Genomic DNA, 20,277 nt, shown 5'->3' with positions numbered 1-20,277 from the left:
CAGTCCTGAGAAGGATATGTCTTAATGGGTAGGATAGTAGTAAAGTTTGACTGTAGATTTATCTTTGTAACAGCTGCCAATATCTTTAGAAAGCAGGCAACAACAACAACAGGTACCATATCCTTCAAACTGCTGGTAAGCTTTTCACTGAGTCCAACTATAGATAGCGTAAGCTTGTGGAACCAGATGCCATACAATGGGTACATTACTTCACACGTGAGCTTTCAGAAATTGTATGAACTATAATTCTAAAATCTGCTTTTTGCTTTAGTTGTAATACTTGGACCAATTACAGTTGCAGACTAAATTGGGTGTGCTGTTCTAAAAGAGAATTTCAGTTTAGATAAGCTCCAAAAACACACCGAGAGTATTTTCACACACTTCACACTCTATTAAGTTTGCCTCAGTAACCGCAGGATCATGATACTTTCTGAGGGCCAATGATCGGTAATCGTATTCATCACAAAGCACTGGTCCTCACTGTTGATCTTTTGTTTTCTTTATGATGTCATGCACTTGGTATCTTCTAAAATCCTTATTGTATGTATTTTTAATAAAAACCAAAAGCTGTGGATGCTGTAAATCAGAAGCAAAAACAGAAGTTGCTGGGAAAGCTCAGCAGGTCTGGCAGCATCTGTGATCAGACATCAAAGTTAACGTTTTGGGTCTGGTAATCCCTCCCGCGGAAGTGTCACTGGGCCTGAAATGTTAACTGTGATCTCACAGGTGCTGGCAGACCTGCTGAGCTTTTCCAGCAACTTCTGTTTTTGTTTCTGTATTTTTAATAAACCTGTTCAGATATGTTATGACACACCTTCTGGCCAGGTGCGACTTGACCTCAGACCTGGTAGTCCAGAGGTAGAGGTACTCACTCCCAGCTTGTCTCCTTACCATGTTGGGCAACACCCTGTTTTTGTCTAGCTGGTCAATAAGTGCTTAACTGTTTTTCTGTAATGGTGCAGTGAATGTGGTTTAGGTCATTGTTATTCAGGGTACTGGGAGGGCTCCAGATTTGTGTTTCGTTGATGTTTATTCAGCATCAGTGATCTATTAACAGGACTGATATGCACATGCCCTGTTTTGCAACTATTTGGCTATACATGTTTACAGTTTTTAATGCTTAAAGGTTAGCAGCCTGCTGAGGTCATCCAGACTCCATTAGTTTGTTGACAAAGAACCTTTAGAAAGTATGAAATAATCCTTTTCATTGCTTCTCTGCATGTTGTGACTTGTACACAAGTACAGTTAATGTTCAGCTAAGCTTAATCATGCTTCACAACTTTTTCCACATGCAGAATACAATTTTTGTTATTGAACTGAAGAATATGACAACTAAGTTCTAACTGCACAAGAAAAAAAATCCACTCTCTACAATTTAACTTTTGAGCTTCCATTGATGGGCTATGCTGCACTGCAGAAGTGTCCAAACAGGACTGAGCAGAATGGCCTGCCAAGGCTTAACATTTATTGAACTGTGTTTGCATTAAGCAATGGTCAGACAGGAATTCTGGTTAATGAATAATCTGGTAAATTTAGTTAATAATTTCTTAATGCTTTTCCCCACAGCAGAAAATTAAGATTACATAGCTCTTTATAATTTAAGTTCAGAAATCCTCAAATACTTATGATCTGCTGAGATCTGTTGCGGCTTTAGGAAAGATAGTGTGGGAAGCTTTTCATTGGACCAGGTGATATGAGTGAATCATGGCATCTCTGCTCTTGTATATGGCAGTAATTACTCTATGACAATGGTGATGGAAATGGCCAGTCCCCAACATAAAGACAGGAAAATAAGTTGTTTGGCAGGAAAGTTGACTTTCATTTGCAATTTGTTTTATTCTATTCAAATATCCCTTGTTTATAGATGTAATTTTGCTTGCTGAGCTGGAAGGTTCGTTTTCAGACGTTTCATCACCAATCTAGGTAACATCATCAGTGAGCCTCCGACGAAGCGCTGGTGTTATGCTCCGCTTTCTATTTATGTGGTTAGGTTTCCTTGGGTTGGTGATGTCATTTCCTGTGTTGGTGATGTCATTTCCTGTTCTTTTTCTCAGGGGATGGTAGATGGTCTCCAAATCAATGTGTTTGTTGATGGAGTTCCGGTTGGAATGCCATGCTTCTAGGAATTCTCGTGTGTGTCTCTCTTTGGCTTGTCCTAGGATGGATGTGTTGTCCCAATCAAAGTGGTGTCCTTCCTCATCTGTATGTAAGGATACTAGTGATAGTGGGTCATGTCATTTTGTGGCTAGTTGATGTTCATGTATCCTGGTGGCTAGCTTTCTGCCAGTTTGTACAATGTATGTAGCGTCCAACACTGCACTAACTATACCATTGATGTTATTTTCCCGAGCTCTTCATTTCCACACAGCCACAACAAACCTGCAGTAAGTGGTGGTAAAGGTTTACCCCTGTCATGCTGTTCAACCTATTTCTGGATACTATAAGCCAACCTCACCTCGTAACTTTGTTTCCCGTCAGCGTGTTTATGAAACTAAAGAAAGACCATCCTTTAGTAGAATTTTTTAATCATTTACTACCTTGCCTTGCACCGCACCACCACATCCCAAAAAATGAGAAAAGGTCGAGATTGGTCGCCAATTCTGGTGTCTGTTTTCAATAAACCTAGTCTCATGAGAGAATTGGAAAGGTACAAGCCCAAAATCCATTAATTCTACTTCAGAATAATTTGCCAGTACCTTCCATATTAGGAAATTGCTTTGATTTCCAGAAATCCACCTAACACTTTAAGAAATTATTTTAAAACTTAATTTTCACTGCCTCCTCTGGAATCCCATTGTTGACATATCATCTGGGTAAAGTAAAAGTAACAGATATTCAATTTAATTCCAGGCTTCCTTGATTTATAGGTTTGATTTCTAGTTTAAGTAGCCTTCACTTCCTCTGAGATTCCACCTTCTTGTCCAAGTCTTTTTATAGACCTTACTCAGATGCTGTTGTTTTCCTAACACATCTAGGTCCAAGATGTCACCAGGGTCTGCTTATGGTAAATGTACATAATATCTTTATGACCACAATTCTTTTGGTTAGTAATGATAAGTATCCTAAGCCTTAATTGAATTTGTTAAGAATCTGCATTATACCATGGTTACCAGCCTGGTAGTTATCTAAATTTATGTTCTTCAATATTTTATCGGGGCCAGTAAACAAAGTGTGATTGTGCTGGACGCTACCATTCTCTGGCTACTTTTGAGTTCCATAAATGTTCATCAGAATGTTCCAATATGTTAGTAACAGAGGCTGAGTGCAAGGCTACTCCGGACATTTCTGCGATTGCTAAAGAATTCAAATGTTACAGTGAGTTGGAAGAGGAGAGAGATGTGGTTTCCATGTGAGGATGCTGCAGTAACCTGTACTATTGGGAAAGCCTGATTTGTGTAGGGGTCTCAGTGAAGTGCCAAGAACAGTGGATGGTTCTGTGCTGTTAAAACACTGGAAGAAACTCGCAAGACAACAACAGTAATTGCAGCAGAAACTCATCAGGTCTGGCTGCATTTGTGGAGAGAAAATAGAGTTAGTGTTTTGAGTTTCCTGTTGTTTGCATCCACAGTTCTGTGTTTTATTTTTAAAGTTCTAAGAGTTGATTGACAAGTAATTATTGGAATCAAGGCTCAGAAATCCTTGTGTGCAGAGAAATGGGAAAATTGCTGAATGGGTTTTGGGGCAAGCTGTAAGGGGCTCAAGAAGAAGCCTATGAGCAGTAGCACTTTAATACAGCTGAGAGGTAGGTTTGAAAATCGCTCAAGCAATATTTGCTAGGTGCTACTGAGCAAGATTGGATATGTTAGTAACTGGGAGGTTGAATTTCTTTAAAGTTATTGTTCTCCACCAAAATCATCATAGTTTACAAATTGCATCACTTTGGAATAATTGTTCAACTTCAATTTACGATCATCAGCTTTTTTAGAAAATATCTAAAAACGTATTGAAGAAATTTGTTCAATATTGACATCTGTCTCCATTTAAACAAAATCAGCAAAGCAATAAAATTATTTTATGAATTGCAAGACTGTAATGTAAAACATTGTACAAAATGAACAGTACATGCATCAAAGTTAATATATTTATGCATTTACTTTATTTCTCCATTTTCAGTGCCTTTTCAACAATAAAAAGCACCATGTGCCTGAAGAAAAGTCATATTGGATTCAAAATGTTAACTGCGTTCCCCTATTCAACAGATGCCGTCAGACCTACTACTAGAATTCTCTTTGTTTCCTTTGTGCTGTCATTCTTCCATGGCTGGAGATGTGCTTCCAGTATTTGGCTATTTCTGACCTTGATCATTATGAAAAATTGAATGGAAGTAGGCTGATTTAGCTGATATTCCTTTTATTGTTGCCTCTGATCTTGGTTAGATAGACATTCGACCTTTTCATTGACAACTTCTGCAATGGCACCATGAGGGATGGCAATTTAATTGGCAGTTGTTAGCCAGAAACTATATTCAACCACTGCTTAGTGATAATGGGAACTACAGATGCTGTAGAATCCAAGATAACAAAGTGTGGAGCTGGATGAACACAGCAGGCCAGGCAGCATCTCAGGGGCACAAAAGCTGACGTTTCGGGCCTAGACCCTTCATCAGAAAGGGGGATGGGGAGAGGGAACTGGAATAAATAGGGAGAGAGGGGGAGGCGGACCGAAGATGGAGAGAAAAGAAGATAGGTAGAGAGGAGAGTATAGGTGAGGAGGTAGGGAGGGGATAGGTCAGTCCAGGGCAGATGGACAGGTCAAGGAGGTGGGATGAGGTGGTAGGTAGGAAATGGAGGTGCGGCTTGAGGCGGGAGGAAGGGATGGGTGAGAGGAAGAACAGGTTAGGGAAGTGGAGACAGGCTGGGCTGGTTTTGGGATGCAGTGGGGGAAGGGGAGATTTTGAAGCTTGTGAAGTCCACATTGATACCCGCACATCCCAGATGTCCACGTTCTTCCAGGACTGCAACTTTTCCCCCGCAGTGGTCGAGAACGCCCTTGACTGCGTCTCCCACATTTCCCGCAACACGTCCCTCACACCCCACCTCCGCCACAACCGCTCCCAGAGGATCCCCCTCGTTCTCATATACCACCCACCAAAGTCCGGATACAACGCATCATCGTCCGTCACTTTCGCCATCTACAATCTGACCCCACCACCCAAGCCATTTTTCCATCCCCACCCTTGTCTGCCTTCCAGAGAGACTACTCTTGTCTGCTCCACACTCCCCTCCAACCCCACCACACACGGCACCTTCCCCTGCAACCGCAGGAAGTGCTACACTTTCCCCCACACCTCCTCCCTCACCCCTATCCCAGGCCCCAAGATGATTTTCTATATCAAGCAGATGCTCACCTGCACATCTGCCAATGTGGTATATTGTATCCATTGTACCTGGTGTGGCTTCCTCTACATTGGGGAAACCAAGCGGAGGCTTGGGGACCGCTTTGCAGAACACCTCCACTCGGTTCACAACAAACAACTGCACCTCCCAGTCGTGAACCATTTTAACTCCCCCTCCCATTCCTCAGACGACATGTCCATCATGGGCCTCCTGCAGTGCCACAATGATGCCACCCGAAGGTTGCAAGAACAGCAATTCATACTCCGATTGGAAACCCTGCAGCCCAATGGTATCAATGTTGACTTCACAAGCTTCAAAATCTCCCCTCCCCCCACTACATCCCAAAGCCAGCCCAGTTCTTCCCCTCCCCCCACTGCATCCCAAAACCAGCCCAGCCTGTCTCTGCTTCCCTAACTTGTTCTTCCTCTCACCCATCCCTTCCTCCCACCTCAAGCCGCACCTCCATTTCCTACCTACCACCTCATCCCGCCTCCTTGACCTGTCCCCTCCCTACCTCCTCACCTATACTCTCCTCTCTACCTATCTTCTATTCTCTCCATCTTCGGTCCGCCTCCCCCCTCTCCCTATTTATTCCAGTTCCCTCTCCCCAACCCCCTCTCTGTTGAAGGGTCCAGGCCCGAAACGCCAGCTTTTGTGCTCCTGAGATGCTGCTTGGCCTGCTGTGTTCATCCAGCCCCACACTTTGTTATCAACCACTGCTTAGTAGCTTATCACTGTGCTGTCTTGCCTTATATGTCTACTGAGTCAGTTAGGGTTGAGGTCAGGAACAAGAAAGGGCAGTCAGTTTGTTGGGGGTTTTGTTACAGACCTCCTAATAGTTGCATAGAAGTAGAGGAGCGGATTGGGAGGCAGATACTGGAAAGGTGCAGAAGTCACAGAGTTGTAGTCATCGATGACTTCAACTTTCCAAATATTGATTGGAAACATTTTAGTTGTAATAGTTTAGATGGAACGGATTTTGTCCAGTGTGTTCAGCAAGGATTCCTGACACAGTATGTAGATAGACCAACATGAGGAGAGGCCACTTGGATTTGGTGCTTGGCAACGAACTGGGCCAAGTGTTAGACCTGTTGGTAGGAGAGAGTTTTGGCAGTAGTGATCATAATTCTGTTTCTTTCACAATGTACCTATCCTTATCCATGACCATGCGGCAGGGTAAAGTTTATAATTGGGGGAAGGATAATTACAATTCAGTTAGGCAAGAACTGGGTAACATAAATTGGGAATAGACGCTGTCAGGGAAGAGCACCACAAAAATGAGGAGATTGTTTAAGGAATGTATATTGCATGTACACAATATGTTTGTCCCTAGCAGGCAGAGAAGGTGCGGTCGAGTGAGGGAGCCATTGTTCTCGAGAAAGGTCAAACGACTGGTTATGAGGCAGAAGGAAGCTTATGTAAGGTTTAGGAAAAGAGGAATGGAAAAGGCCCTAGAGGGATACAGGTTAGCCAGGAAGGACCTGAAGAAAGAGCTTAGGAGAGCAATAAGGGTGCATGAGAAAACCTTGGCAGATAGGATCAAGGAAAACACCAAGGCTTTTTATATGTATGTGCAGAACAAGAGAATGACCAGAGAAAGGGTAGGGACGATCAAGGATTGTAAAGGGAATTTGTGCACAGAGCCTAAACAGATAGGAGAGGTCCTTAATGAATATTTTTCTTCAGTATTCACAACTGAGTGGGACCTAGTTGTAGAGGAGGACATTGTGAAACAGGCTGGTTGGCTAGAGGAGGTTGATGTTAGTAAAGAAGATGTGCTAGGAATTCTGAGGAAGTTGAGGATAGATAAGTCCTCCGGGCCTGATGGGATTTATCCAAGGATTCTATGGGAAGCGAGGGACGAGATCGAAAGGTCTTTGGTGATGATCTTTTCGTCTTCACTGTCCGTGGGTATAGTGCCAGAAGATTGGAAAGAGGCAAACGTCATTCCCTTGTTCAAAAAAGGGAACAGGGATAACCCTGGAAATTACAGACCAGTTAGTCTTAAGTCAGTGGTGGGCAACTTATTGGAAAGGGCACTGAGAGATAAGGTTTATGGTCACTTGGAAAGACACAATTTGATTTGTGATAGTCAGCATGGATTTGTGAGGGCTAAATCATGCCTCACAAACCTTATTGATTTCTTTGAAGAGGTGACCAAACAAGTGGATGAAGGTGGAGCAGTGGATGTGGTATACATGGATTTAAGTAAGGTGTTTGATAAGGTTCACCATGGTAGGCTCATAGCTAAGGAGGCATGAGATAGGAGAAATGTGGCAGATTAGATGCAGAATTGGCTGACCCTTAGAAGACAAAGGGTGGTGGTGGACAGAAAATATTCAACATGGTGCATAGTTAATGAGTGGTGTACCACAAGGATCTGTTCTGGGTCCTCTTCTATTTGTGATTTTCATAAATGATTTGGATGAAGGAGTAGAAGGGTGGATTGGCAAGTTCGTGGATGATACAAACGTGGGTCACATTGTGGACAGTGGGGAGGGCTGTTCCAGGTTATAAAGGGACATTGATAGAATGCAGAGCTGGGTTGACAAGTGGCAGATGGAGTTTAATCCTGAAAAGTATGAGGTGATTCATTTTGGAAGGACAGACTTAAAAGCAGAATACAAGGTTAACATAAAGATTCTTGGTAGTGTGGAGGAGCAGAGGGATCTGTTCACAGTTCCCTGAATGCTGCCACCCAGGTGGATAGAGTTGCTCAGAAGGTGTATGGTGTGTCGGCTTTCATTACTAGAGGGATTGAGTTCAAGAGCCGTGAAGTTATGCTCCAGCTATACAAAAGCCTGGTTCGGCCACTTCTGGAGTATTGTGTCCAGTTCTGGTCACCTCATCACAGAAAAGATGTGGAAGCATTGGAAAAGGTGCAGAGGAGATGTACCAGGATTTTGCCTGGAATGGAGGGAAGGTCTTATGAGGAAAGGTTGAGAGAGCTAGGGCTTTTCTCTTTAGAGCAACGAAAGATGAGAGGTGGTTTGATAGAGGTGTGCAAAATGATCAGAGGTATAGATAGAATAGACAGCCAGAGACTTTTTCCTAGGGTGGAGGGACATAGTTTTAAAGTGAAAGGAGGTAGATATCGGGGAGAGGTCAGAGGTGGGTTCTTTACTCAGAGGGTGGTAGGGGCATGGAATGCATTGCCAGAGAGGTAGTGGAGTCGGCCTCATTAGGGGCATTTAAGCGACTATTAGATAGGCGTATGGATGGTAGTATAAGGCAGCAGTGGAGATTAGATAGACCTGAAGTTTCGGGTAAAAGTTTGGCACAACATCGTGGGCTGAAGTGCCCGTACTGTGCTGTACTGTTCTATGTTGTATTCCCATTTTCATAAAAGTCATAGTATTTATATAAAACAAATGACGTTCTAAAAATTGAAAGAATTGTTTTACAGACCCTGGCATCTTAAAACGTAAAAGTAATTTGAAAACAAATTTTCTAACACATGTAAAGCAACATTTCTGCAGGAGTCAAGCTTTATTTAATTTTCTATTTGACAACTTCTCCCCACCTTTCTTTTACTTGTATTTTTCATCCTTACTGAAACCAGTGAGACTTGGTCTTTGGCAGTGTCTGATTGAAGGGTAATACTTGATCAGCATTTGCTGCAGCTGATATTAGCATTTCTGTCTCAGTGTGTTGGAGTGAAAAGGCTTTCTGCTGTGTGGGCAAAGTGTTAATGAAGTTTGAAATGCTATTTCCTGATCAATACTAGCAAGAAAAAATAAAAGTTGTATCTTAATAACTCCATCAGAAATGAAAATAATGATTGATCTGATGTGGGGAGTTCTATTAAAGGTTAGGTGCATGCTGACAAAGGAACATGTCAAACTGGAACAAGATAGGCTATTCATCTCCCAATTCCCACCATGACTGCTTGATGGTGAAAATATGACAGATCTTGTTGTAACCTCAAATCTATATTCCCTCCTCCCCAAAAACCATTCAATCCCTTTCTTAACAAGAATTGACCTACCTCTACCATAAAACTTATCAACAATTCTACTTCCACCGTTTTTTCAGGGTGAGAGCTCCAAAAACTCATGGCCCTCTGAGGGAGAACTTTTTTCCCATAACTCTGTCTTAAATAGGCAACCCAATGTTTAAATTCTACCAATAAAGGAAGAATGCTCTCAGCTTCTAACCTTCCAAATGTAATTGTAATTTTATATGTTTCAATAAATTCAGCTCTTACCCTTCTGAACTCCAGCAGATGCAAAGCTAATTTGTCCAAACTTATCTCCGAACAGAGCAACCCCCTTTTCCACCAATTTAATGAATTAGTCTAGGAAGCCTTTATTGAACTACCTCCAACAAAATTACATTCTTTCTTAAATAAAATGGTCGATACTGTACACAGTACTCAAGATGCAATCTTATGAACACCCTCTATAACTGAAGCATGAAGATGCTACTTTTACATTTAATTCCCCTCATATTTGCTTTCCCGATTATTTTTTGTACCTGCATACTAAACGTTTGCAACTCATGTTTGGAGGATCCCCAATCCCCTTTGCATCTCAGGACTCTTACCATTTTAGGTAATTTTTTTTATTCTGCCTGCTAAAATTGACATTTTCCCATTTTCCTGCATTATGTTCTATTTGCTACATCTTTCCACACTCACTTACCTATCAGTGCCTTCACATAATTTCTGTCTATTCCGTTGACAACTGACTTTCCGTTGTCAATATTTGTGGAACTCCACCTTCTGTCCCCTCATTTAAGTCACCTATACAAATTGAAACTGTTGAGGTCCCAGCACCAATCCCCACAAAACATCACTTGTTAGATCTTGGCAATCTGAAAACAATCTCTGCCTACTTTTTGCCTCCTGTTTAGCCATTCCAATCTTCTAATCATGCCAGTACAGTAATCCAAATACAATCTTCTGAAAAAAAACCTTTCACATGTCACATTGTCAAATGCCTCCTGGAGATCAGAGTACAGCGCATGCTCCAATTCCCACAGCACACACAACTTTCTCATAGAACTTAAATTGGACAAATATAATTTCCCTTTCATAAAACCAAGTTATTTCTGTTTCATTACCTTTGAATTTTTCAAAGTACCACATTGTTGCTTCTTTCATAATAGCTTCTAACGTTTTCTTTTTGACAAATGTTAAACAAGTGGCCTGTAATTTCCTGCTTTCTGTCTCCCTCCATCTTTGAATAAAGGAGGCACATTCACTATTTTCCAAGTAGGACATCGCTGAATTTTGAAAATCAAAACCGACGTGTTAACTATCTCACTAGTCACTTTTTCAGACTATTTTAAGATTGACACCTAAGCATTTGCCAAGACTACATTCTGATAAGTTAGCACTTGTGTGAGAATTTCTCACAGTGATGTGGTAGTTTCTCTCAATTTTAGAGAACAACTAAATTTTTCTTCAGTGCCTTTCCAGGTAGTTATTATGTTGATAATTTCTTGACCGGAATGTACATCCAATCTCTTCATGTCACAGATTGCAGCAAAGTGGCTTTATGAATTTATTCTCATGAAAGGTAGTAATCATGATGCTAAAGCACTGATAAATATATGCTAATTAATTCTGATTGGTATGCTCACTTTATAATTAATAAATGTGCAGAAGCACACCCGCGCACACACGGAGTTCCAGGATTCAGCCTCATTATGATGGCAGGGAAATAGAACAACAACAGATGCAGACATACTGATTCCCTACAGTGAAGAAGGCAAAACTGTCATATCAAGCTAATTCCCATATCAATGTGGCACAAAAGACAACAAGGAAGGACTCTAAAACATGTTTGTCATTTGTTTTTGTTGTGTGTGTTGAACCCAACAGTGTTTTGTTTAACTCATAGGACTTGGGCGTTGCTGGCTGGCTGACATTTTATTGCCCATCCCTAGTTGTCCTTGAGAAAGATGGTGGTGAGCTGCCTTCTTGAATTGCTGCAGTCCACCTGCTGTAGGTTGACCCACAACACGTTTAGGCAGGAAATTCCAGGATTTTGACCCAGCGACAATGATGGAACAGATACATATTTTCAAGTAGTGGTGGTGAGTGGTTTGGAAGGGATACTGTTCCCATGTATCCGCTATCTTTGTCTTTCTATATGGAAGTGGTCATGGTTTTGGAAGGTGCTATTTAAGAATCTTTGGTGAATTTCTGCAGTGCATCTTGTAGAATAGTACATACAACTGCTGCTGAGTGTCGGTGCTGAAGGGGGTATGTAGATATGATGCCAAACAAGTGAGCTGCTTTGTCCTGGATGATGTCAAGTTATTGGAGCTGCACCCATCCACACAAGTGGGGAGTATTCCATCACACTCCTGACTTGTGCCTTGTAGATAGTGAACTGGTTTTGGGGAGTCAGCAGGTGAGTTACTTGCTACTGTACTCCTAGTCACTGATCTGCTCATGTAGCCACTGTACTTAAGTAACGGGTCCAGTTGAGTTTTGGTTAATGGTAACCCTAGGATGTTGATAGTGGGGAATTCCGTGGTGGTAACACCATAAAATGTCAAGGGATGGTGATCAGATTGCATATTATTGGAAATGCTTGGCATTTGTATGGCATGATTGTTACTTGCCAGGTTTCATCGCAAGCCTGGATATAGTCCAGATTGTGTTGCATTTGAACATGATCTGCTTCAGTATCTGAGGAACTGTGATTAGTGCTGAACATTGTTCATTTGTTGTTAGACATCTCTATTTCTGATCTTAAGATGGAGGGAAAGTCATTGATGAAGCAGCTGAAGATGGTTGGGCGAGGAACACTACCCTATAATGGTGATTACAGTATTGCAATATAATGCAATACAGAATTGACCCTTACAATAAAATGTTGTCATATAATAAACTAGTGGTCAACTCACACTTGATGTCTTCAGTACGAAGAAGTAAAAATGCAATTGAATTCTTGAGACACATAGCCTACAGGACTAAGAAATGGCATGCCAAACTGATGTCAGACTTAGTTAAGTTTCTTTTAATTTTTTTATTCACTCAGCTGAAAGATTGATGGAAGTCAAATGATGGTAACCTACAAATACTTGAGTGCTGTGACATCATGTTTGATGACAATTAATGACTGCCAGTTGATAACTACTTTGGATGTCAATTTATGGCCAATTTGTTTTCATTACAATTAATATCAATTGATAATTGAACTATTACATTTCAGAATTAATGTGATCAAGTTATGCCTAAAATAGTGCATTTAAGAGTGACTGCAAACTGTTTAAACAAATAAAGTTCATCGATGTTGAGAGTTGTTCATAATTTGATAGGATGGATTTGGTGTGTAGTATTTCTGAATAACTAAATTGTAGAAATTGAATATGTTGCGTGAGACTTGAGAAGAAAAAATGTCAAAATAAACCACATTTAGTTGAATTAGACCAATATAAAGTGTCCACTGAAAAGCAGGAGGTGAGTAAACTGGCAGATTACATTTCAAGATTTGTGTCATATGTAAAACGAAATAGGTTAGTCTTCATGATGTCAGGTGAAATTGAATACTTAATTATAGTGATGACTGAAAAATAAGACAATCACAAATCACTGCTGCAGCTGTAATAAAACAGCTTGGCTCGTTCTAGTGTACAAAATTTCAGCTGTATTGCTGGGCTGCTATCAGGACCCATAGCCTTTGCAATATCTCGTCCTTTCTGCTGCCTCTTGACGTTAGGACCTCAGCAGGATGCTAAGATGGATTAGCCACTTGGAAGTTATGGCTGAGGACTGTTGCAAATACTTTAGCCTTGTTTTTGTCACTAATGTGCTGTTCTTCCCCATTATTTAAGGACAGGAATATTTGTGAAGCTGTATCCACCTGTTAGCTGTCCACTTCCCTTCATGTTTGGATAAGACAGGTCTGCAGAAGTCTGATGTGATGTGTGCTGTGGGATTGAATATCTCTGCCTTTCACATTCTGCTTCAGCTATTTAGCATACAAATTGTCTTGTACTGTAGCTTCAAGATAATAAAATGTGAGGCTGGATGAACACAGCAGGCTAAGCAGCATCTCAGGAGCACAAAAGCTGATGTTTCGGGCCTAGACCCTGCATCAGAGAGGGGGATGGGGTGAGGGTTCTGGAATAAATAGGGAGAGAGGGGGAGGCGGACCGAAGATGGAGGGAAAAGAAGATAGGTGGAGAGAGTATAGGTGGGGAGGTAGGGAGGGGATAGGTCAGTCCAGGGAAGACGGACAGGTCAAGGAGGTGGGATGAGGTTAGTAGGTAGATGGTGGTGTGGCTTGGGGTGGGAGGAAGGGATGGGTGAGAGGAAGAACAGGTTAGGGAGGCAGAGACAGGTTGGACTGGTTTTGGGATGCAGTGGGTGGGGGGGAAGAGCTGAGCTGGTTGTGTGGTGCAGTGGGGGGAGAGGACGAACTGGGCTGGTTTAGGGATGTGGTGGGGGAAGGGGAGATTTTGAAACTGGTGAAGTCCACATTGATACCATTAGGCTGCAGGGTTCCCAGTCGGAATATGAGTTGCTGTTCCTGCAACCTTCGGGTGGCATCATTGTGGCACTGCAGGAGGCCCATGATAGACATGTCATCTAAAGAATGGGAGGGGGAGTGGAAATGGTTTGGGACTGGGAGGTGCAGTTGTTTGTTGCGAACTGAGCGGAGGTGTTCTGCAAAGCGGTCCCCAAGCCTCCGCTTGGTTTCCCCAATGTAGAGGAAGCCACACCGGGTACAGTGGATGCAGTATACCACATTGGCAGATGTGCAGGTGAACCTCTGCTTAATGTGGAATGTCATCTTGGGGCCTGGGATAGGGGTGAGGGAGGAGGTGTGGGGGCAAGTGTAGCATTTCCTGCGGTTGCACGGGAAGGTGCCGGGTGTGGTGGGGTTGGAGGGCCATCTCTCCGTGACTCCCTTGTTCGCTCCACCACACCCTGCACCTTCACCTGCAACCGCAGGAAATGCTACACTTGCCCCCACACCTCCTCCCTCACCCCTATCCAAGGCCCCAAGATGACTTTCCACATTAAGCAGAGGTTCACCTGCACATCTGCCAATGTGGTATACTGCATCCACTGTACCCGGTGTGGCTTCCTCTACATTGGGGAAACCAAGCGGAGGCTTGGGGACCGCTTTGCAGAACACCTCCGCTCAGTTCGCAATAAACAACTGCACCTCCCAGTCGCAAACCATTTCCACTCCCCCTCCCATTCTTTAGATGACATGTCCATCATGGGCCTCCTGCACTGCCACAATGATGCCACCCGAAGGTTGCAGGAACAGCAACTCATATTCCGCCTGGGAACCCTGCAGCCCAATGGTATCAATGTGGACTTCACTAGTTTCAAAATCTCCCCTTCCCCCACCGCATCCCTAAACCAGCCCAGTTCGTCCCCTCCCCCCACTGCACCACACAACCAGCCCAGCTCTTCCCCTCCACCCACTGCATCCCAAAACCAATCCAACCTGTCTCTGCCTCCCTAATCTGTTCTTCCTCTCACCCATCCCTTCCTCCCACCCCAAGCCACACCCCCATCTACCTACTAACCTCATCCCACCTCCTTGACCTGTCCGTCTTCCCTGGACTGACCTATCCCCTCCCTACCTCCTCACCTATACTCTCTCCACCTATCTTCTTTTCTCTCCATCTTCAGTCCGCCTCCCCCTCTCTCCCTATTTATTCCAGAACCCTCACCCCATCCCCCTCTCTGATGAAGGGTCTAGGCCCGAAACGTCAGCTTTTGTGCTCCTGAGATGCTGCTTGGCCTGCTGTGTTCATCCAGCCTCACATTTTATTATCTTGGATTCTCCAGCATCTGCAGTTCCCAAAATCTCTTGTACTGTAGCTTCACTTGGTTGGTACTTCACTCTTAAGTACTGCTTGTGCTATTCCTGACTTGCTGCAAATACACCTATCCAAGACTACTCCAACTAGCAGGAGTGACCAGTGCACTACGTTATAGAAGGTACACTGACAATGTCCACCATCATGATGTGGAGATCTATCCTCATACCAAATAGGATAGATTTTGAACAGACCTAACAAGCGAGGCATTGTATGTAATCAATGAGCACACAATTTGCTTATTCATGGTATGTGGGTGTTGCTGGCTGGGCCAATACTTATCGCTAATCCTTAATTACATTTCATTGAAGCAGTTTGCTAGGCCATTTCATAAATGGGATTGGAATCCATGCCCTCAGAACATGAGCTTGGAGTTCCAGCTTATTCGCCCTGTAACATTGCCACAGTACCAGTACATTCCTTTAATGCTTAGCTTAGCCTCTGCCAGGCTGACTGTGACTATGATCCTAACTTCATTACAGCCTTGGTCTAAACATGGGCAAAAGGACTAATTTCCAGAGGTAAGTTGAGACTAACTCTTGACATTAAAGCTTCATTTGACCATGTATGACATCAAGGAAGCCTAGCAAAGTTGGAGTCAATGGGAATCAGGTAAAGCTCTCAATTGATTAGACATGGCTCGCACAAAAGGAAGATGGTTGTGCTTGTTGAAAGTCAGGCATCTCAGTTGCAGGAGATCTTCAGGGTATTTTCCAGGTCTAACTGTCTTCAACTGGTTTATCAATGACCTTTTCTTCATCATAAAGTCAAAATGGGGATTTTTCTCTCCGATCACATATTTCCAGCACAGTTTTTGGCACGTCAAAAACTGAAGACTGGGCCCATATTCAGCAGGACCTGACTTGGGCTGTTAAGTGGCAAATAACGTTCCTACTGTACAAGTGCCAACAAGAGTGAATCAAACCATCACTCATCGACATTCAATTGCATTATTATTATTATTATTATTATTATTATTATTATTATTATCATTATTGGATCCTCCAATTTCAGTACCCTAGAGATTACCATTGACCAGGAAATGAACTGGACCAGCTGTATAACTGTGAGTAATAATATATTAATAAAAGTAAAGACGCCATCGTCTTACTAGGCCACAGGGCTGCTCTCTGTTTAGAAAGAGGAGACTGGTGCTGGTTTAACCTGAAGGTCACCACGTTCTTGGCATCTCTCTGTATTGCAAACCAGCCATTGAAACTGATCAACTCCCTATATTCTAATATAATAATATCAGTGTGATGAAGATTCTTGTGGCACAGTGCTGGTGTCCCGATCTCTCACCCAAAAGTCCAGGTACTTGCATTCGCTCATGATGTTTTCCTGAATGGGGTGATTAAAAATGTATAGATATTGTGGTTATCAGATCAGGTCAAAACCTAGGTATCCAGTAAGTAACTTTGCTCCTGTCTCCCCATTGCTTGTTCACCGTTTATAAAGCACAAGTCAGGAGTATGAATGGAATAATTTCCACTTGCCTGTTTGAGTGCAGCTCCAACAAAATTCAAGAAGCTTGTTGCCATCCAGGACAAAAACAGCTCACTTTATCACCTTTAACATTCATTCCCTTCACCAGTGACAGCAATATGTACCCTGTCTATAATATGCACTGCAGTAACTCCTGAAGGTTCCACCTTCAGCACCTTCCACAGCCATGACCTCTGCCACCTAGAAGGTCAAGGGAAGCAGATACAAGGGAACACCAATACATGCACTTCCAAGGAGCTCAACATTCTGACGTGGAATTCTTGCATCGCTCCTTTGCTATCACTGGGCCAAAATCCTGCTACCCCCTTCCTGTTACCACACCAGGTGTCACTAAATCATAAGCACTGCAACTATTTTAGAATACACTTCACTATCACCTACTCGGGATAATTGAAGATGGGAATTAAATGCTGATTTAGCCAGCGTGCTCATATCCCAATGAAAAATCTTAAATCTGCATATCATTTAACATCTACAAAATCTTGAATTGAGTAGTCAAAGATTTTGCAATGCTTTTACAAGCATTTATTTCTATGTTCCTAAGATATTAATTTTTAATGTTGCAGCTTTGTTCATGCCCGAGTGGTGGTGCTGTCACACCTCTGCTTTCTGCCTACTATCCCGTCAAAGTTTACTGCAGAAAAATTCTTAAGCTCCAATCAACTCTTTGCTTATTGCATAAGTTATGCTGCTCAACTATAAATAACATAACACAGCATTATATGAAAATTAGGCTATTGTAAGGAGAAATGAATAATATCTGCACACTATGTCCAAATAACTTCTGCTGGCTAGGCCTGTTTCCCTATTCACCACAGCTGGTTTCGACAACCTGTGTGAAACTTCACAAGCAATCATTTGAGCACATTGAAAGTCTTGCCTGAAGTTTGTACTCTCCATAAATGCTACATTTATTTGTTGCACTTTTTCAGCCATCACATTTCATAAGAACTCCCCTGACTCATGGATTCTTCCAATCATTACTGCACAGAAGGAGGGTATTTGAGTGCTGTACACAGCAAACCAGTCAATCCCATTCACAAGCTCTATTCGTACAGCCCTGCCATTTTATTATTCTTGGCTCATTCAGCTTGCTTTTGCAATCATTAAACATCTTGAGCCCAAACAGTTGCCAAATTGATGAGCAGATGGTGAATGAGATGTCTCACCCAGTCAAGAAATTTAAAGGCAGCCAGGGTGCAAGTGCTGACGCTGTAGAGATTAAGGGAGCTGCAGCTAAATGTGGCCTGCAGAGTCCTTCTCACCATGACTAAAAGACACAGAAAGATCCCAAAACAGGCAAATAAATGCCTTAGGAAGGGAAGGATGCCACAAGGATGCTGAGAAAAAGACCCAGCTAACCAAAACCTCCTCCCATGTAGACAAGATGAGAAGAGGAAGACACCTGACTTTGTTGAAAAGATGCAGCTGTGTACAGCAGAGATGAGACAGCCACCTGAGGGCAATAGCACTGCAAGACATATGGGAGCATGTTACAACCAACCCATTCTCAAAGTTATGAGACAGGGAAAGTTATCTTCCATGGTCTAACTACCTTAGCAACTGTCACCAGTACAGTCTAAGTGTAACTACCCCTGAATTAACACATAAGGCCTCAAGACATGGCTTTAAAGGTTGGGCATTCATTAACTGAGTCTCCTCCACCATGCAAATGGACCGTGGCCAATCTGAGAATCCCATAATCCTTGATGGCTTTACTGATTAAAATTCTGTCTATCACAGTCCTGAATATACCTAATGACCCCACCACGACAACTCTCTGATGTTGCAGATCTGAAACAAAAACGCACATTGCCAGACAAATTCAGCAGATCTGGCAACATCCGTGGAAAGAAGATGGAGTTAATGTTTCAAACCTGGTGACTCTTCATCAGAACTAAAATGAGTTCATAAAAAGGTATCATTTGTTGTGTTCAACCAAGGTCATCTGATTTTGCAATGAGCTGTAAAGAAATAGGTGCCATTTACAAACCACATAAGTTCAACCACCCATGATGTAGGATGTTAACTTTGTTGCCAAAGGTATCATTTCAGTCAACAGCATGTCAATGACAAATGATACACGCCTATCTGTGATGACCGAAAATGCACTGCAGAATAAAGCTACACAGGCAAATCATGATAGCCATAGAAAGACTAGATCTGGTTGTTATTATATCCACCAAAACCTTAGTTAAATTTCAAGAGACAGTGTATCTGTATGCATTCTTGTACTTATTATTAGAAAAGGACTCCCATCAATTAAAGGACAAGGGGGAATCAGTGTGTTATTGCATAGCTTCCTGACGAGGCATGCAGTTTATTATTAAATCAGTTACTTGACATCATTATGTGTAACGTGCTCATATAAAGGCACCCACTTCACTTTCAAGCACTCTCTCAGTGTGATGGAGTAAGTATAGTGTGCTCAGTAATCTGTTTAATATAGTAACGTACTGTAATAATAATCAGTAAGCACAGCATTTATGACACTGCAACAGTGCAATTAGTTAGTATTGTTAATATACTTCAAGATATTTGTCTCTTCAAGAAACTGATCTTTGTGGTCTTTTTTGTATGAGCTTTACTATTAGGGGACTCTCAGGCCATAGTACATTAACAGTTGTGTTTACCCCAGAAACCACATCATTGCACTTTTCATTATTCACTGCACTTCATGTATTTATGTATATTGCATTCAAAACCTGCCCTTGTTTTCCTGGTTGCCTTTCTTAGTCTATTTCTATTTAGTATGGTACTATTACTTTCTCTGGGACTATACAAGATTCTTATTTGTTCACTTATCTTATTTATTTTTTTTCTACTGCTATAAGTTGGTGCATATCTCCCCACCTATTTAGTTTAAATCCTCCCCAGTCACACTTATGAATAATGTCACATGGATATTGGTCTCAATCCTGTCGATGTACAACCTATCCCATTTAAGTAGGCACCTCTGTTGTAAAACTGATTCCAGTGCCATAGAATATGAATCCCTCCCTCCTGTACCATCTCTCAAGCCAAGCTATTAGCTATCACTATTCTTTCTAGTGCTTGGCACTAGGCCTGACCCAGAGATTATCTCTTTCAAGGTACTTTCTTTAACTTCCTGTCTACCTTCTGAAAGCCTGACTATATGTCCACAATAACTGACTATTCTTATGTTGTCAGTACCAGCATCAGTCTTAACTCATACCCTTTCTTCTGGTGCAATAATTTCTCCAAATCAATTCCAGCGATTTTTCTCAGAATTCTTTGCTTAAATAGAAAATAGGAAAATGTTGAAGAATAATTCATTGTAACAATTTGAAATTTAAGTGGAGCTAAGACATGGTTTAAACATACAGGCAGAAACTGCTTTATTCAGATGCGTCAACTCTCATTCATCTCTTCTGTTGCAGCATTACCAGGCATATTGATTTATTCTTTCTGAATGCTGGTTGCCTCATTCAATGAAATCATTCTCTGGAAAATAAAACACTTTGTAATAACACAATGATCATGGAGCTGCCTTCAAGATCTGGCAAGATTTAATCTCTGCTATAGGTATGCACTTGGGAGCTCCCGTATGAGTGAATTATGTAACCCTGTTTGATGCATAAAAATTGCATAGAGTGCATATGTTTATGCCATG

The sequence above is a fragment of the Stegostoma tigrinum genome, chromosome 19 (assembly GCF_030684315.1).
Source record: "Stegostoma tigrinum isolate sSteTig4 chromosome 19, sSteTig4.hap1, whole genome shotgun sequence".
NCBI lineage: Eukaryota > Metazoa > Chordata > Chondrichthyes > Orectolobiformes > Stegostomatidae > Stegostoma > Stegostoma tigrinum.
This window is presented reverse-complemented; position numbering follows the sequence as displayed.